At 33.8% G+C, this 19,735-nt stretch overlaps 1 protein-coding gene across 3 annotated transcripts in view; it reads right to left on the bottom strand.

The window, feature by feature from the left end:
* Positions 1-19,735, bottom strand: part of MGAT4C (MGAT4 family member C) — a 742,934-nt gene that overhangs the window by 642,669 nt on the left and 80,530 nt on the right. Inside the window, exons 2-3 of one of the 3 annotated variants that reach the window (XM_058741864.1) lie at positions 13,510-13,555; positions 11,554-11,586 (exon numbers count right to left, since the gene is read on the bottom strand). The exons of 1 other annotated variant lie outside the window; for it this stretch is intronic. The gene's annotated coding sequence lies outside the window, so the exon portion shown is untranslated. The remainder of the gene's footprint in view (positions 1-11,553; positions 11,587-13,509; positions 13,556-19,735) is intronic. One more of the 3 variants, XM_058741865.1, reaches the window with a different exon arrangement.

The following is a 19,735-nucleotide window of genomic DNA, read 5'->3' as shown; positions in this document are numbered from 1 at the left end:
TTTAAAAGATGAAAATTGGTGGTATCTTTGTTCAGGTTTCATTTCAGTGGTGATGCCTCTAGTTTTCAGCATTAAATAATAACGCTTGATTTTTAGAGATTTTCCTTACAAGTTTAAGAAAATACATTTCTCCTACTAATGTATTCAGATGTTTTTATTTGAAAATGTGCATTAAATTTGATAAATATCTTTTGGCATCTATAAAAGTGATTTTTAATCCTTTAATTGGTCAATGTATAAATTAATAAATAATAAATGAATAAATAAATAAATATTCCTGATGTACATTCTACTTGGAAATTATACATTATTTTTATAATTTTCTGAACATGTAGTAACCTGAGAAGGCATAGAAATGATACATATAAAACACTGTCATAAAGTATGTCAAAAAATATTTCATTGAAGAATGTTTATCATGAAGAATAGCTATTAGGATAAAGATATCAAATGAATTTACCAAGGAAGGATAAAATGGAAAGCTGAAGCCTGGAAAACATACATAGATAATGGATGAAGGGGAAAAGATTTTCTGACTAGAGATAACACCAGAAAAAAGGTGTCATATGGTACTCATTCGCTCACCAATCATTCAGTTCACCCGTCATCTATTTCTGCATTAATTTTTTTCATTTATGGATTCATTCACTAAGTTACTGAGTCCTACTTTGCAAAAACTACTGTGATCTACTGTGGTCTATGATGGGAGGAGAGAATAAAAGGTAATCCCAACAAAAATACATAAAAATAAGTATCTTTTTGGCATACCAAATAATTTTAGTTATGGTAGAAGCAAACTATAGAAAGTACACATAGTGAGTACACACGGTGAACAAAATAATAATTAGAATTAAGACTGTCTCATCTTTTGATATATTTGAGGAATGACTATGAAGTTGTAAGAACTCAACTATAAGTCACAGGACAGTTAAACGCATTATATTAGTGTCAAATCTTGTATAATTATACATAACAATTTTTTAAATTGATTTTTAACATTTATTCATCTTTGAGAGACAGAGAGACAGAGCATGAGCGGGGGAGGGGAGAAGGAGACACAGAATCTGAAGCAGGCTCCAGGATCTAAGCTGTCAGCACAGAGCCCGACACGGGGCTCAAACTCACAAACTGCGAGATCATGACTTGAGCCAAGGTCAGACACTCAACTGACTGAACCACCCAGGCGCCCCTTTACATAACAATTTCTAAGTAGCTCCTCAAATTAAAGAAAATACAAAAATAGTACTAAAATAATACGTTTTAATTGATTTAGAGATGTATCACTCACATATAAAATATTTTACAGAATTGACCTTATTCCTTTTTGGTATGTGTGTCAATATAAAGGCATGAGAGTAGTAAATGAGTATCACAGAACCACATTTCAAAATTTAGGCTCTTAGGTATTATTCCTGTGTTTATTTATTTTCCTCAATATTTACTGCACATATATCCAAAAACATCTCTTCTCTTTACTTTACTTCCCTTTACTACCTTTTAACATGAAAATAACATGATGAGGCACTAGGTTACCTAGACTTCCAGTAGAAACACCATTATGTTAGCATAACTTTGCCCATAAACTTTGGTAATACTTTAGATTTATTTGACGTCATAAATCGATATCAGCTTTAGGCTATTATTCTGGCTTATGAATGCTTAAAGTTTACTAGTAATGACACCTGAATTTCAAGAGAGAAAATACTGACCTTTATAAAAAACATACTTTCAAATCACATGGTTTTAATGTGTTTCTGATAGAGAAACAAGTGAATAAAACTGGATTCTGTATTTTTATTTCTTTGTTTCAATTTATCCAACTGAAGGTAATTGATTCATTTATAACCTAACTAATGTTTTGGGCAGATAACAACATAACATGTTAGTATGCTGAATTCTGTTTGTTGCCATTATAAAAAAAAAAAAAATTCTAGTGGTTTTCTAAAACATATGACATAAACTGCCTCCTAATTATCAATAACATTTGTAAACCAACATTAATCTGGTAGAGGAGGTACTCATAGACATAAAACAGGACAACATGTGCCAAATTAAATTAAATAAATGTGAAAATTGAGAAACTATTTTGATAAACAGGATGCAGTCTAATTTTGTTTTTAGAGAGTAACTTACTCTCTGCTTCAAAGTTGGGTCTGCCTGATATTATCTTTTTGATTCTTCTTGTTGGTGTACATTAATCCTTCAAAGCAAATGTGACAAAATATAAATTATCTCATCTTGTTTGGCAACTTGCCCTTGCAAAAAAGAGAGTAATGTTAAAATAAAAATCAATTATAGAAGGGCAAATATACCAGCATGCCAGATCTATCCAGCTTTAACAATTCCTCTACTTCCTGAAAAATGAAAGAGGTAAACTCATCTAGAAGTTATGAATAGCTTACAAATCAATTTATATGTCATTGTACTATGTAAAGTTTGTAAAAAAAAAAAAAAGAAAAAGAAAAGAAAGAAAAATGGATTTAATCTACTTGAATGCTATGTGCAATGGATGTCCTATTCCTCTGATAAGGGGTAGCTGTCAACTGATGACAGATATATGCCTTGTAATAGTGACATACCAATTACCATGAAAAAGATAATGTCTGGTATATTTGAAAGTTAAGTCCAGAATATGATGAGGCACTCGGTTACCTAGACTTCCAGTAGAAACACCATTATGTTAGCATTGGGAATGTGGACAAGTCTCTTGTCCATTAAATGTGCAGATAATGCGTCTCATTTCTTAGCAGTATATAGTATATTCTGAGCTGTTTTCATTGTTATGGTGATAGAATTATATTGTCCAATACCTAAGATGGATTTGCACTAATCTTTTCATGGTTTTTCACCATTTGTGACAAACAGCATTTGCAGCAGAATTGTTAGGAAATAATAGCACTATCATTGTCTCCAAGATGCAAACAAAATCAACTCATTTGCTCTCTTTTTGGTCAACCAACCTCCTCTGGAGGATTAAACAATTTACAAAAGTAAACAAACTAGTAATTATAATTTTCACAATAATCCTTGCTCAGAAAGAAAAGTTTGAAACAAATCTAATAAATTACAATGAAGCACCCAGAGCCCATCCTTAAATGGCTTATATAAGAGTACTAAAAATGAAAATTCAGGACTATAATGCCAGTAGTTTAAAATATTCACACTGGAGAAAAAACAAGGATTCTTATTAAAATCTAATGTCCCCTCACTCTAAACCCTAACCCTTTTGTTCCTTTTCCATGACTAAAAATTCTGATAATGTTCTGAATTGTAAGTTGCCAGGCAATTATTATCATCAAAATTTGAAGAGGTAGATTATACTGTCAGAAATGTACAGCATATCCCATTAGTCTCAATTAGTAATTGTGTCCTGATAAGCATTTTTAAAAGCCCCAAATGCTAAATTATGGGGTTATCTGAGGGACAAAACTCATCTCTTGGAAAGCCATTCATTTATAAAAATGTTTTTATTGAAATGATACAAAATAACATGAAAAATCAGCTGAAGCATGAAATAAGAGAAACAAAAGTACCAGAAATTAAAAAAAAAAAAAATCGTGAAGGTGAACTGCAGTAACTGTACAACTTAATGGAGCTTTAATTCTATGGATTTACAAAAGTATGAGTAGCATGAACATTCTGATGATTTTGCAAACACTACATCAAATTCTGGAATATGCTTGTTTCAGTAATATCTTTACTTCCTGGCTTACTATTAGGGGGCTTGATATAAATTCTTGCTATTTAGATTATAACATTTTATATTCTTTTCTCTCACAACATTTTTTTCTCCTTCCATTCTTTCTTAAGTTTATTTAAACCAGTGGTTCTCAACCAGGAGTGATTTGGCTTCCAAAGGAAAATTTGGAAATGTCCAGAAACAGTTTTGGTAGTCACAAGTGGGCGGATTATGTACCATTGACATCTAGTAGAACAGGGCAGGGATGCCGGTAAACTATTAACAATACACAGAGAAACTCCCCACAACAAAAAATTATCTGGCCCCAAATGTCAGTAGGGCTGCTCTGAGGAATCTTGACCTAAACCATAATGGTAAAACAAACTCTGTAACCAGTTCATTTTTCATCCATTTTCTCAAAGAAAAAATGCTCTCAATATTTCATACTTCTTGCTCTGGTTATCTACTACTGTGTAGCAGTTTAAAATCATGACCTAAAATAATGGCATCACTTATTTTGTTCATGAATCCAATTTTGAATGCTCTCAGCTAGTTGGTCTCACCTGACTTAATATTTTCTCTAAATTTGACTTAAAGTTAAATATTTCCTTTTTTAAGTCTCTTGCTTTGTCTCTCTACACGGTATACTTAAGATAGCTAGATAGCAACAACATGGAGGAATATGGAGGTTATATATACACTGCTAAGCTAAATAAGTCGGTCAGAGAAAGACATATACCATATGATTTCACTCATGTGTGAAATTTAAGAAATAAAACAAAGAAAAAAAAAGAGACAAACCAAAACACAGATTCTTCCCTATAGAAACCAACTGATAGTTACCACAGGGAAGGTGGGTAGGGAGAAGGGTGAATTAGATGATGGAGACTAACAGTACACTTATCATGATGAACACTGAGTAATGTATAGAATTGTCGAGCCACTATATTGTATACCTGAAACTAATATAACACTGTATGTTAACTATACTGAAATTAAAAATAAAAGATAGCTAGATTTCTTGCTTGCTGAAGCCTCCCAAAGCAAATGTCCCTAGAGAGATTTACAAAAGCCACATGACCTTTTTAAATCTAGCCTTAGACAGAGCAATGCAATATCACTTCTTCTGAAGTTTATTCATTGAGACAGTCACAAAGGCCACCAAGGTCCAAGGAAAGTGAACACAGACTTGACCTGATAGAAGTGTCAAAGAAATCTGTGACATGTTTTAAACTACGGAGTGCTTTATATATTTCCTTTGAAGTACTACTCTAATTAGGTCCTATTAATATCAACATTTATATTTTCTAAGATTTAGTTTTTTCCTGTCATGATCTAGCTCCCCACTCTCTTTTGTCTCATTTCAAAGTATGACTCAATCATCTGTCCAAAAAGAATTCATGATGACTTTTCTGTATCAGGAGCAAAAGGAAAAACAAAAGGAATAAAAGACATGGCTATGACCTTAAAGCACTCATTAGTTAGTGAAGGAAATTCTAAACTATGAAACATAATTCTGTTTTTGCTTAGTCACCAATACAAAATAAATGAATCATTTATAAAGAAATTCAACTTGACAATTAAAATGAAACCCCTCAGTCACATCAAGGACACAGATGGTTGGGAGTTGGAAAATAAAGCCAGAATATTTAAAGACTTCTTTGGAGAAAGTTGAACAGTAAGTTGTATGCTTTGTCCACCCCCATAATCCCTCCTACATTCACACTTCAAAAAGTAGAGGGTAAAACTAATACAAAGTCAGGAAAAGAAGTTTTAACAGGCCAATAAAGGGATCGGGTATATTTCACTGAAGCGGGAGTGACGTTGACATGGTTCTTGACTCATGCTTGAAAAAGCTAAAATGGAATAGTGCAAAGTTGCAGGGGCACAATCACACCACTTGCTCTAAAAATAGGTTAAAGAATGCAAGAACCTAAAGTACCAGGGATGCGTCTAGCAATAGGAGCACTGGCCTGTCATTTAAAATGGCATCTTGTCCAAAACGATGACCTTCCAAGCCTTAGTCAAGGCTGCTGGTATGCGCTACATTGGTGTGTGAGGGTTACCTTGACAAAGCATAATGGAGGGAGACCTTGCTCATACCAAGGAAGGGAGCTAGCAACAAAAGAGCCACAGGAATGATCCATAAGAACAAAAAAAATTTGACAGAATCAATGCATCTGGCCCAGAAGGCATGAATTCATTTTTAAAATGCTCTTATCTGCTTTCTTCTCCTCCCTCTTTTTTGATCATGGAGACTTAAACGTCCTTAGCAAAATAGCTGAGTTGGTTGAGGAAATGCTAGCCAGGAAAGAATGAAGAATCATTGCTCTGTTTTATATTACAGGGTCCCTAAGGAGAAAGGGAAAATATCTGACTTTAAATTAGGTTCAGCATTTGATTATTATGTGGGGTTAGTCAATTCAATTTTACCTAATTGGAATTGTGTTTTTGTCTTAAAGTGACCACAAGGTATTTGATAACATAAGACTGATCAAAATTTTAATAGTAAAAATAAAAGCAAAACAAACAGAAACCATGGGGCCTGCCAGAGGATTCTAAATATATTCTCTCAATTGTGCAAGTCCATTCTACTGAAAACATACAGCATGCCATGCTTTATTGGCATCTTCCATTGTATATTTTAAAAGAGTAGATATAAAGATGTTATGACGTTTAGTGTGGGTAGAATCATTAGCATAGATATTATTAATCTAATATAATTCAGTGAAAGAAAGAACCATGGATAATATTTATTTCCATGGTCTTTCTAAATCACCCCATATATTAACTGTGTACATCTTAAATTAAGCAAATATCAACATAAATAACAAGGACAGTAAATAGAAGAATCTTATGGATGGGTGAGCACGTTAGCACATTGCAGTCATTGTTTAGTAATAGTTCTCTTCTCCCACCAGCTATCTCAAGAGCTAGAGAAATAAGGACAACAGTGGGAGGGAGGGTGATGTGAACTGTGCATACCAGGAAACAAGCAGGGTGTAAACTGGAAGAGAGGGAACACTAGCACTGCTGTAGATCATATAAGATTCTATGCAAGCAGCTTCTCCGAAGATCCTAAAAGACACTGAAGAACAGAGCCAGTGTCCTTAGAACAGTTAAACATCTGACACTGAGGTCAAGTCTTTAGATGACAACAAAAGACTGAATACTTGTAATTCTGCTCTTGGATCTTTTCTTGTAATTAACTTACTTCCTGAAAATTAAACACACGTGCACACATGCACACACACATTCACATTGTAAAAAAATATGTATCTAAATGCTTCCTTTTCCCATCTTTGACAAATACTGTGCAAAGTCTAGATCTTGGTCACACAAAAAAAATTGGATTCAGTTAACATACTATTATTAAGACCACCTCAGAGAATGATCTGCGAGTCCCAAAGTATCATATACTACCAAGTCAATATGTTTAGGGGATTAATCGAGAATCAATCTCAAAACAATGTATTTTTTAAAAAGTGGATATATTAACAAATGTTATTGAAGAAAATCTAAGTCTCAAACCATGACATAGGGATTCTGTTTCCCATTCCTGTCTCAGTTTGCTTTATTCTGTTCCCTTAGAGTAGCAAATAAGGACAAAAGCAGTAACCTAACTTGGATTACTCACACAGCCCTATATCAATCTGTCTGACTAATCATATAAGGGACTCAGATTTTATAGACCTGAGTCATATGTCTGTCACTCCTTCTGGTACTGGGGGTTATGAAGGGATGGGAGCTGGGTCCCCACTAATTGATACACATGTAATGAACTGAGTTATTTTAGTGAGAGAAAAATGGCATGCATATGAAAAACATAGGTCTACCATATTCCTGTATATGCTAAACTCAGGGGTCTTCCTGCTTATTATTCCTCCTTCTTGAGGAGAATATGAAGACCATAGGTACTACACTGAGGTTGAAGTAATGATGTACACTGATACCCCAACATAGTGTTCATTCAGTAATTTATATAACAATTGGCCAAGAGAGTTGATTCTTACTACTCTTTGAATTTTGTGAATACAAAAATATTAATGTTGCCAGGTTCATCACTGCTCCTTTTATATTCATAATTACACATTTATCAAATTATTATTTTAATTTTTTTAATTCTTGGAATTTGATAAAAATAAAATGTAACAACTACAATAAAGTTCACTGGTAAATATGCAAGAAGCATGTCATTAAATTTCTTACCTCTGAAAATATTTCTGAAATTGCATGTTTGCAAGTTGAGTATGTGTATGTCTTAACTTACTTAGGTAACAATTAAAAGAGGAAAGCAAAAGAGAGTCAAGGCAGTTTCTTTGGGTTTTTAGAGAAATAAGGCTTCTGTATAAGCACGTGTAAGTTTTTCCTTTATCCGGATATGTTCTACAGAATACCCACGAATTGTAAACTGTACTTTTTAAGGTGCTGAAAAATCCAAACCTGAATAAAAATGCATTTTCATAGATTTTTACTACATGTAATTTTTTAACAATAGGAAATACTTTCATTGTCATTAATAATGATTCAAATGTTGGGGCGCCTGGGTGGCGCAGTCGGTTAAGCGTCCGACTTCAGCCAGGTCACGATCTCGCGGTCTGTGAGTTCGAGCCCCGCGTCAGGCTCTGGGCTGATGGCTCGGAGCCTGGAGCCTGTTTCCGATTCTGTGTCTCCCTCTCTCTCTGCCCCTCCCCCGTTCATGCTCTGTCTCTCTCTGTCCCAAAAATAAATAAAAAACGTTGAAAAAAAAATTTTTTAAAATAATGATTCAAATGTTAATGGGAAATTAGCTCCCAAACAACGAATCATTCTTTGTAAATCTTTATTTTGTGATATGTAAAGTGCAAGATGCAAGATGCAACAATCTTTAATGACCTCTTTGACACTACTGCTCCTACCCAAACTGTGAAGTTTCATGTAGCTAAATATTGACAGAATTATAGCATCCTAATAACTTTCTTTAAAATGAATCTTTATTCATTAATAAGTGTTTCAAAAACTGGCTTTAATGCTTTAAATTCATTACTATCACTTCCAGAACTATCTTATGGAGCATCCACTTTCTCTGCTCTAAAACTTTATAAGGAATATTTAAGCATTAGTTGTATACATGCACTGATTATAATACATATAATATGTCTTACATATATCATAATCAATGTATTTATATGTATATAAAACAATGTAAGATATTACAATGTAATAAACATGTATATATGGCATAAATATGTATGTGTGTATATATATATATACATATATATATATATATATATGTATATATATATATATATATATCCATAATGGCTCAAAATTCCCCACTATATATGTAATATCAACAATCACAAATTAATTTGTTTATGTGACTTCAGAAAGAAAATAAGTTGTGCTAATTTTGGGAAATAGAGTTTGCTTCGGTGAAATGTCATTTTAACAATATTAACATAAGTTATTTGTCAAATTATTAAAAGTTTAAAAATCAAAAAAAAAAAAAAAAAGTTTAAAAATCAACACTGACTTTTAAAAGATCTTGATAGCATTATTGTGTTAATGAAGACAAGTGACTTCAAATTCAAGTTTTATGGGGCACCTGAGTGGCTCAGTGAGTTGAGCATCTGACTTTGGCTGGGGCATTATCTCACAGCTGGTGAGTTTGACCCCCATATTATGCTCACTGCTGTCAGCTCAGAGCCCTCTTTGGATCTTCTGTCCCTGTTTCTGCTGCTTCCACACTTGTATTCTCTCTCTCAAGAATAAATAAATCTTAAAAAAATGAAAATAATTCAAGTTTTCTGGATGTTGTGACCATTATCTCCCACTCTATAGTATTATATACTATAAAAGATGAGATTGAGGGTATGCAAGATTTTCTTTTTTCCCCCCATTTTCTAAGATGAGATGCTATCTGAAAATTGATAATTGCTTAATTGGTTTTCCATTGGTTGTTTACTAGTTCTCAGGGAACTTAAATTGGGTATAAGTAGTAATGATTTTGAGTTAGACTAGATCAGACAAAAGACTTCACAAGAAATTGGATAGACACAGAGACTAAAATCCTCAACATTCCATTCTTATTCTGTGTACTCACTTGCAAACAGCTGTGTTTAAAATACTCTAGAAAATAGTATAGCTTTCTTTTTAACTAATTAATTAATTATTTTTTTGAGAGACAGAGAGAGAGCAGGGTAAGGGCAGAGAGAGGGACAGAGAGAGAATCCCAAGCAGGCTCTGCACTGTCAGCGCAGAGCCTGATGTGGGGCTAGAACTCACAAATCGCAAGATCATGACCCAAGCTGAAATCAAGAGTCGAACGCTTAACTGACCGAGCCACCCAGGTGCCCCTGACTTTCTAATACAATGACAAAGAACTCTGGAATCTCAAAACAAGCTATCTACCAAAGTTAAAACAGATGGTAAGTTGCATCATGGTTGTATTTTTTCCTACATGTTTAGGAATTAACCATTTGTTTTATTTCTATGAAGAAATATGATAGAAAACATCTGAATAGTTGAGAAAACACAATCACACTCCAAAACTTTCACAGAAGAATGTTAATGACTAAAGATTACAGATCTTTCTCTAATCAACACTAGAGAATATACTCCTATAGATATTCATCTCAAAATTCCATGACAAAACCTAATTTATCACTGTACAATATCCAGTTTAAAGCACCTGAATTTTGAGTGAGATCATCTCATGATAAACTATACCTTCCTCTCACAATTTTAAACTAAATGTACCAAATTAGATCATAAGGAAGTAACATGAACACACATGATCTTCATTTTCCATAGCAAAACTTTCACTAACTTAAGACATGACACTATAGATAAAGGATCTCAATATCCAGACAGCAGATCAGATAGAAACCCAAAACTATAAGTTACTCATCTAAAAAAATGTCTGTGTAAATTTATAGTAGACAATATGATAGCTCATAATATATTTTATATGTCTGAATTGCTTCTGGATTCACCAGCATGAAAAAAAATGTGTCAGTCTACATTAAACAAAAATACTTCATTTCTTTTATTAGACAAAGGGAACTCTGGAATTATACTTTTCTTTTTCTGGCTATAAATTCTAGCAAAACAATCATTTTTAGAGCTTAGCTTAGTAAATCATTGGTGTATGTGTGTACATATGCAATATATAAATAAGAAGTAAATATATACATATTTTACATATATATATATATATATATATATACATATTTTTCTTAGAAAGGAAATTAAGATTGCCTGTAATTCTATCTCCTGGAGTTTGTCATTGTTTCCCCATATCTTATTACAAAAAACAAACCAAAACCAACTGTGTGTGTGTGCACACTCTCCCTTCCAATAGCTTTCTAAATTGCATTGATATGTATGATATGTAACAATCAATCTAATTTTATTATAATTAAATGAAACATAATGGATAAGTAAGTACCATCTTGAATTGTAGTTATAGCTAATTACTGGTGATTTTAAATTAACTTGAAAATGTAAAAGTACGGTTAAAAGGTATAAAATTCTAAATAATTCTGACAAAAGTAATCCTGAATCAAAATATTTTAATATTCATAAAAGATTGCCAAGGTCACAAAGTATATTTTTTATTTGGAGTAAAATGCTGTGGCCTACCTGTAAAAACTGTAATATAAGTTATATTTTAACCTACTCAATTAAAATTATTGAAAATTTCCATTGCGATTACATCTCCAAACATATTTTTCTTTATTTTTATGTCTCTCAAATGCTTGGACCCTGTTTTCATCTTTGATGGCATTAAATTCAAGTTCTTCCACTTTAGTAGCCTAAGTGCCTAAAACAAATGAAGTCTCAACACATAAAATTTGACTCACAGTTTCAAAATAGTATGTAGAACTTACCCATCCAAGAAGGATGCAACAGCAGCTGAGAAGCTGTCAAGGAGAAAAATGCCAGAAGGATTAATAAATCATATTGCTATAACATGACGATGAGAATTATAAACAGCTATGTAAAAATTAGGTTGCTAGCAGTCAGATGGCTTGGCTTCTTTTAGCCTTGCTAGTAGAGTGGCATACATTTATCTTCTGCTATGCACTGGTAAGTAGTTGGCAAGCTTGGGATATATAAACATTACTTAAAGACATTATGATTGGCTTGCATCCAGAAATGTCCTCTGACATTACCATTAGCTATCAAAGATCTCAAATATTACTGGAGATGTTTGAAGAGGCAAAGGAAAGCCAGAAGTCAAAGAAAGACAAAAATAGTAAGAAAAATAGAGTGGATAACTAGGAATAAAATAGGCACATTTACTGATATAAGGTAAACAAATTTATAAATGATATATTTAAAACAAATGTATTTAAATGATATATTTAAGACGAATTAATGACACCCGAATGTGTATACTGTTGGTAAGAAACAGTGATTTAGCACATTAAAACAGAAGAGAAAGAAATATATAAAACCAAGGCTTACTGAGTACTTTTTTTTATTTTTTATTGTTTTAATGTTTCTTACAAATAGAAACTAATCTTCCTGATGTGTTTTCCCTGTTATACATGAAAGAAGGTATGGAGTTATTCTACTGTAATTATCTGTGACCCTATTAAAAAAGCCAACAAACAAAAACTGACACAACCACCAGGAAAGAAAGAAAGAAAGAAAGAAAGAAAGAAAGAAAGAAAGAAAGAAAGAAAGGAAGGAAGGAAGGAAGGAAGGAAGGAAGGAAGGAAGGAAGGAAGGAAGGAAGGAAGGAAGGAAGGAAGGAAGAAAGGAAGGAAGAAAGAAAGGAAAACTAAGAAAAAATAAAGTTAAAAAAAACACTTGTGAATCCACTCACAATTAACTAAAGCTTATGAGAAAGTCAAACAATAACTTAGCTATGATGTCACATTTGGTTTGCTGATTTAACAATGCTCACACAATTAAGGCAGTTTATTGATAAATACATTTCATCAAAACAAGAGTTAACCATATTAATAAAATATTTCCAAAAAAAGTGTATGAGGAATGAGATGTTTTTACAAGTGTCATAAATGAGGGAGTTTTGGATTTTAGTCCATTAACATGATTCTACCTTGCATTCCTAAATTGATAATTCTTTTACATGAACACATATTTTAAATATAGTCAAGAAGCAAGGAAATTAAGATTGCATATAATTCTACCTCCTGGAATTAGTCATTATTAATATGTGGTTCTACATGCTTCTGGTCTTTTCCCCGTGTTTTATTACCAAAACCAAAACCAAAACAAACCAACTTCTCTTTCCACACTAAATTTTCAGTTATGTTAAAATAAATGTAACATTTTAATTTTTAAACCAAGCCAAACCAAAACAAAACCTCTCTTGCCAAATATAACACATAAGGATATAAGGAATGAATGTTCAGTATAATCTCACTCAATAAATTAGCTGCATGTTATACCAGATTTTTATGCACGTACCAATGTATTTTAACATTGTTATCTAATAAACAAATATATTTGTACAGATGGCTGTAGTTATAAAGCACACTATATTCAAACTCACTTTTTTTGTCTTAACACTATATCTTAGATACTTCAATATCTATTCAAACACATCAAATTATGTACTGTTTACATACTTGTAATAAAAGGACAAGGATGATTAACCGTAATTTTTGGCAATAGAACAATTGGTAATAGAATAATGCACTTTAGCAAGAATTTTCAATTATTAGTTTTTATAGTTAAAACAAGACTAAATTGGTTTTGCAAGAAAACAAGGAGAAAGACCTTAAGGAAAATTTATGTCAGGAGCAATTTGCAATGATAGATGTTATCATTAAGAAAATAAAATTGTGTAAGTAAGGAAGCCAAGCACTTACTCAGCAGAAGGCAGGTCTATCAGGTTTGATCCTGAATAGAATACAGCTGAAAGTGAATATTAGGAGATTAATTCTAAAGTAGATTTTCCTAAGTTGATGTTAAGAAGTACAAGAAGTCATTTGCCAAAATCAAGAGTCACAGCATTTGAAACATAGGAGCTATTCCAATGTTTCCGTTGTTGAATTTTCATCTCAACCAATTTATTTTTGTCAATTTTATTAACCAAAATTTGTATTAAAATTACCATGTTAGAAGGATTCAAGAAGATAACATGCACTTGAAAAATAAGAGTTTAACCTCATATGAAAACCCCTGAAAAGATGCTACACATCACTTCAGCTATTCAGTATCCATGAAAGAATTCCCCAAAATGACAGTGGAGTTTCTGTATTAGTTTTTCCTCAGGTGTTGCCTTTGGTTTTCTTTGTAATTTAAAATATTCGGGCTATACATACTTTAATAGCTGGCATGCTATTGTTGTTCCTAATAGCACCTTTAGAAATGACATGCTTTTGCTGTTCAACCAGAATTTGTAAAAATAAATTACCTCTCAATTTTTTGAGATTAATCATGATATAGTTTCTTTGTTAAATCTTAGGTGATTGAAAAATAAATCACATGTGCCATAAATATCCTTTGAACCACAAGGATTGCAAATTGACATTACAGTGTGGATTTTTCATCTTGACAGCTTATCGTAGGGGCCAACTTGCCCCAGATTTTCTTTAGAGAAGAACAAGATAAATCTGATCAAACACAAAGAATAAAACAAGTACTTGTTTATTATTGCAAGGAAACCCACTGTGAATCAGTTTCTTATGAGATATATTCCAATTCTACTGGATGGGTGGAAAATTTCAACCATAAAAATTAGTAAGAATTTTGCTCTTTTCAAAGGGTCAGAATGAAGGAACTTGGCTTAATGAAACAATTGTAACTAATCTGTTCTAAGAGTAGGATAACAAATAAACCAAGAAGAAAATTATAAGTAATCTTTTCCAGGGCACAGATTTAAAAAAACAAATTTTTCAATGTTAATTTGATTAATAGTGAATGCTTCTGCTAGTAAAAATCTCAATGCTATATAATCTACGCTTGTTTTGTCAGGATAGTAGCAAGAGAAAACAAATCACTCTATTCTCAAATGCTTAGCCCAAGAAATAGTGTCACTGTTCAAATATGTGATATGCTGCCACAACAAAGGTAAGATGGGCAACTTCAATCTCTGTAAAAGTACAGAAAAAGTCAGAGAAAGAGTCCTGTTGAGTTTGCAGAATATCTACATCCCAATAAAGGTAAACTTCAGCAAAATATTATTTTGCTTTTGGAGTGGGAATTAGGTTTCTGCATTTGCTATGGTCAGAAAATGTCTTAGGGACAGGGAATTAAAATAGCATATCAAAGGAAACATAGAAAAGGTGAAACAGATGGTAAGTTAGGAATTATGCTTATGTTCCTCCTCTCCCTTTTTAAAAGTACTTTTATTGTACCAGATAATATTTAATAAGCTATTATTGTATAGTATTATGCTTATTCTTGTTATGTTCCTCTCCTCCACAGCAGTCCTACAAAGTTGTTTTTATCCATTTCACTTTAGATATGGGAAAACTGAGGAAAAGAGAAATATAATAATTTTCTTTCAGTCCAGTAACTAGTGAGTATTAGAGTCAGAAATGAATTGATATTATCTGACTCTAGTGAGGCTGTACTTTTGATTTCTGGATAGGTAATCATGATAACTATGTGCATAGAACTTTTCGAGTTCCTAAGAAATTTTCATACCTGTGATCTCATTTTCCCCTTATAACCTTATATTCTATCTGTTGGATGGCTGCTATTCTGTATAATAGAGACACTAAAAATGTGTCTGGCTTTGAGTAGTAATTTTAGGAGTAGGTCCAGGGTTCATGGTAAGATCATCTGAAGCTCCTGTTGCAATTGTATCACCTAATCAGGCTTCTCTTACTGCCCTGTGGAATTTTTTTTTTCCCCCAAGAACACACTCAAATTTCCTGCATGGAAATGTGTATCTCAGAGTCTGTTTCCAGGTACCCTGGCCTAAAACAAGAGTTACAATATTGAACCAATCTTTTGAGTCTTTAGCTAAATCTTTCCAATTTCTAATATTCTCTATTTTCTTTTTCTCAGTACTTTTTTTCCATTTATTTATGCAACCCATGAAGCATATTTATTTTATATATTCAGTTTTGACATTCTGTCACATTTCTGGAGACTCTAGCTTGTGTGGCACCTTATTTCTTTGGAAGTTTTGTGATATTTTATTATAAATTTGCATTTCTTAAATTTTTACTTGTGGGAATTATTTGCGACTTGGACTAAAGACAGTGTTTTGTTTTGTTTTGTTTTCAGAGAAGATTTGCACTTATTTCTGCCTGGCAATTGGGGGCCATTCCAGTGTAGGCCCATTTTAAAGTATAGTGTTGCATTAAAGTCTTTCACATCATGGGGCGCCTGGGTGGCGCAGTCGGTTAAGCGTCCGACTTCAGCCAGGTCACGATCTCGCGGTCCGGTCCGTGAGTTCGAGCCCCGCGTCAGGCTCTGGGCTGATGGCTCGGAGCCTGGAGCCTGTTTCCGATTCTGTGTCTCCCTCTCTCTGCTGCCCACCCCCACCTTCTCTCTCTCTCTCTCTCTCAAAAATAAAAATAAACATTTAAAAAAAAAAAAAGTCTTTCACATCACATAATTAGGTAAATTCAGGCTATAATACAATATAAGGGTTGGTTTTTTAGCTAGAAGGATTTTCTGTCCCTCTTATTCATCACTAGGATTTAAGATAGGAATGTCTTCTTGTAAAACCCTCAGTGAATGTACATTTATATATTTTTTACACTTACATCAAGGAACTGGCCAATTTGGTGGACCCAGCTTCATGATGAGATTATAATCTTTTAGCCTTCCTAACTTAAGAAAGTACTTGACTTATCTCTCTATTTTCTATGCTCTGTAAATCTATGAAAACTGAAACCCAAGTTCACTGGGATCTGCAACTGCTTTCAACATGGAAGCTAGTACCAGCTATTACTTATTACTTCCCGTTTTCTCCTTTCATTTGGTTTTGCCTCAGAGTATTCCTTACTTTCTATCCAGCTCCTCAATATACATTTAAATGTGTTAATCTATTCAGCATTTATAATTTTCCCCCAAAGAGAGGGGCAGAAAACCCATTCTGCTGTAAGCAGAAATGTAAATCTTTCCCTCTAATCTTCATCAAGTATTTTAACCTTTAACATGTGGTCCTTTTTTTTCCCCAAGGCCAGCCAGCTGAGATGAGTGAAAACAGAGACCTAAAAGCAGAGATGGTAAATCTTTGGTTTTTATTTTAATAAGAGCTAGGTTACTGATGTAACAGACAAGGCATTGGAAGAATAGAAACATTAAATCACTCTTCCCCCTCATTAGAATAATAAGAATAATTACTCCCTTTGGTAAAGAAAAATGTTGAACAATGTGTTGGAGAGAATCCTTTAGACCTTGGTAGGACCTAAGGAGAAGTTTTATGCACTGTCTTTTCTACTCTTAATTCACTAAAAATTAAAGGGGGTATTTACAGAAACTACTAAACAGGTTGGAGATCCATGAATAAAGGATTTATTTACCCTAATCCTTTCCAGGACAATGGAAAATATCCTTTTAGGATTCCCTAGTAAGCCAGGTAAAACTGGAGCAAGAGGGCTGAGATGTCTCTTTGCTGTTGAAGAGGGAGAAGATTCAAGAAAGCCAAAGCAAGTCTCATGTGGTCCCTGGGTAACAGGAGAAAGCACAACATGAATTCCTTTTTGCCTCTGATAACAAGACACTTGGCTGAGAGAGAGAAAGCAAGCAGATGTTGAAGGGATCCGTGGTCATGATGAGAGGAAATTATAACAAAGAGCAGCGGAAGGATGTGTGTCAAGAAACCAGGTGGGAATACAAAAACTTCAGCAGATGCCAATGTGGTGGGGACATGGGGCATGATTGTACATTGCAACAAATGTCGGTCTAGGACAAAGGAAGGATGAAATCCAGATGCCTTACCATCTGATATTATTGAATTGTATAAACATTTCAGAAATTAAACCAATCCAGGAAGAACAGAAGGAGGAGGGGGAATGGCAATTTTGATTTCCCTGAATTAAAACCTAAGCCTGAAAATACATTCAAGCAAATGAATTTACTTAGAATTGATTCAGTTACTTTTTTTTTTTTTTTTTTTTGCTACCAAGCAGAATGGGAACTCAAAGTCTAACTGTGGTTATAAGGTAAAAATAATAATAAAAGTTAAAATAATTACATACTGTCATCACTTGAATTTTAGAGCCTGAGAATATATAACCATAAAACATTCTCTTGATCTCCACAGGAAGAAAGTAGTGCTCAGTTGTGTAAAATATTTGACAACTAAATTAGGACAGAAACATGTTACTAATTGATAACCCTGCAAGTGCAGCCCAAGAGTGGCAAGAATGGAAAATCAAATGGAAGGTGAGAAAGTTGAAATAGTATAAATGAAAGAAACAAAAACATACAAAAATTCCTTGAAAAGCTGGTTATGAAAGAATAGCAGGAAACAAGACAGTTAAAAGTCATAGCTAAAGTGATACATGAGGTCAGGTCAAGGCTTTCTTGCTTTATTTAAGTTTATAGGCACTAAAACACGTTTGATCACAGAGAATATGTGGTAGAAATGAAGATGCTGAGATGCAGGAGACAGAGAGCTGGAAATACACTGGGGACAAAGAAGCACACATGGAAGAGATTGGATTTGGATTGGAGTAGCACTTTCTTCATGGTCATGAGAAGGCTGGCGGACAGCAGGTTAACTTTTATTATTTTTTTAATGTTTATTTATTTTTGAGACAGAGAGAGACAGAGCATGAATGGGGGAGGGTCAGAGAGAGGGAGACACAGAATCCGAAACGGGCTCCAGGCTCTGAGCTGTCAGCACAGAGCCCGACGGGGGGCTCGAACCCACGGACCGCGAGATCATGACTTGAGACGAAGTTGGCCGCTTAACCGACTGAGCCACCCAGGCGCCCCGCAGGTTAACTTTTAGATCTGGTAGCCAATGATTAAGTAGTTACTGTATGATGTATTCTCTCTGGTAGGAAGTGAAGCCATGCACTGAGATTAGCAGAGAGGAGAAAGAAGTAATAAAATATTTAAGTAGAGAGGCTAAAATGTCATTTTATCGTGGGAATAAGCAGAGTTAACTTTCTGGGGAAACAGTTTCTTGAATGCATTATGGAAAGCCCACTTGAGTTTGGTGAATGTGAAACTATAATACCTCCAATTTACTGTTTGATGCTTATTTGTTGGAATACAGACAGAGAGGGATTCGTCCATAGTTGCAGTCTTGACAGGTGTGTATGAGATTAGAATAAGGGAGTCAAGAATAGTTTTTAAAAGAGTTAGAGTAAATATGACATGACCAGAAAGAAGCTGGATGTGGAGGGAAAACGTGAAAGTAGAAGGCAACTCATCAGCAGTAAGACAACTGGAACTCACTGAAGTTGCTTGAAATGACGGTAGCTGTTAGGATGGTCAGCTGATGAAATTAAGTAATTTGAAACAAGTAACTAGGAGATGTACAACTGTCCAGCCTCAGAAACTGAAGAGGGAAGACAGCAAGCAAACCAGAGAGTTTGAATCAAACGATCAAAAGAGGGAGTAGAGACAGGAAGCAAGGGAGAGTTCTAATTATAAGGAACCTGTGTCGGATAGATTTTATTTAATTTTCAGGCAAATGGAAGTATCTTTGAACATAGAAAAATATCTCTTTTTTGAAATGGGCTTCTCTGTACAAAACCAATCACAGGAAATAGTCAAATAGAGACTGGATAAGTATTAGTTATATTGTGAAGAGACTTCAAGTTATAAAAGATTAGATTATATCATCTTTGATCTCTTCCCAGTCCAAGATATCTTCTGAATCTTCATTATCCATCCCCTATCCATATTTTTTTCTCTCAAGTTTAATCATTAAAAAAATTGACCTCAACCTCTTCCTTGAATGTCTCTCCCACTGTCTTGTTCTCACTTAAATCTGGCTCTTTCCTGAAGATACTGCTTCTTCTGCAGACTTAATAAGCCTGGGACTCAAAGTAGGATAAGTGCCTTTTCTGTATTCATTATCCTATTCCAGATGATTGAGTCTCCTTTCTCTATAAAACACCCCCTTGGGGCACCAGGGTGCCTCAATTGGTTGAGCATTCGACTTTTGATTTT

This window comes from Neofelis nebulosa, chromosome 8, assembly GCF_028018385.1.
Source record: "Neofelis nebulosa isolate mNeoNeb1 chromosome 8, mNeoNeb1.pri, whole genome shotgun sequence".
NCBI classification, from domain to species: Eukaryota; Metazoa; Chordata; class Mammalia; order Carnivora; family Felidae; genus Neofelis; species Neofelis nebulosa.
This window is presented reverse-complemented; position numbering and strand designations above follow the sequence as displayed.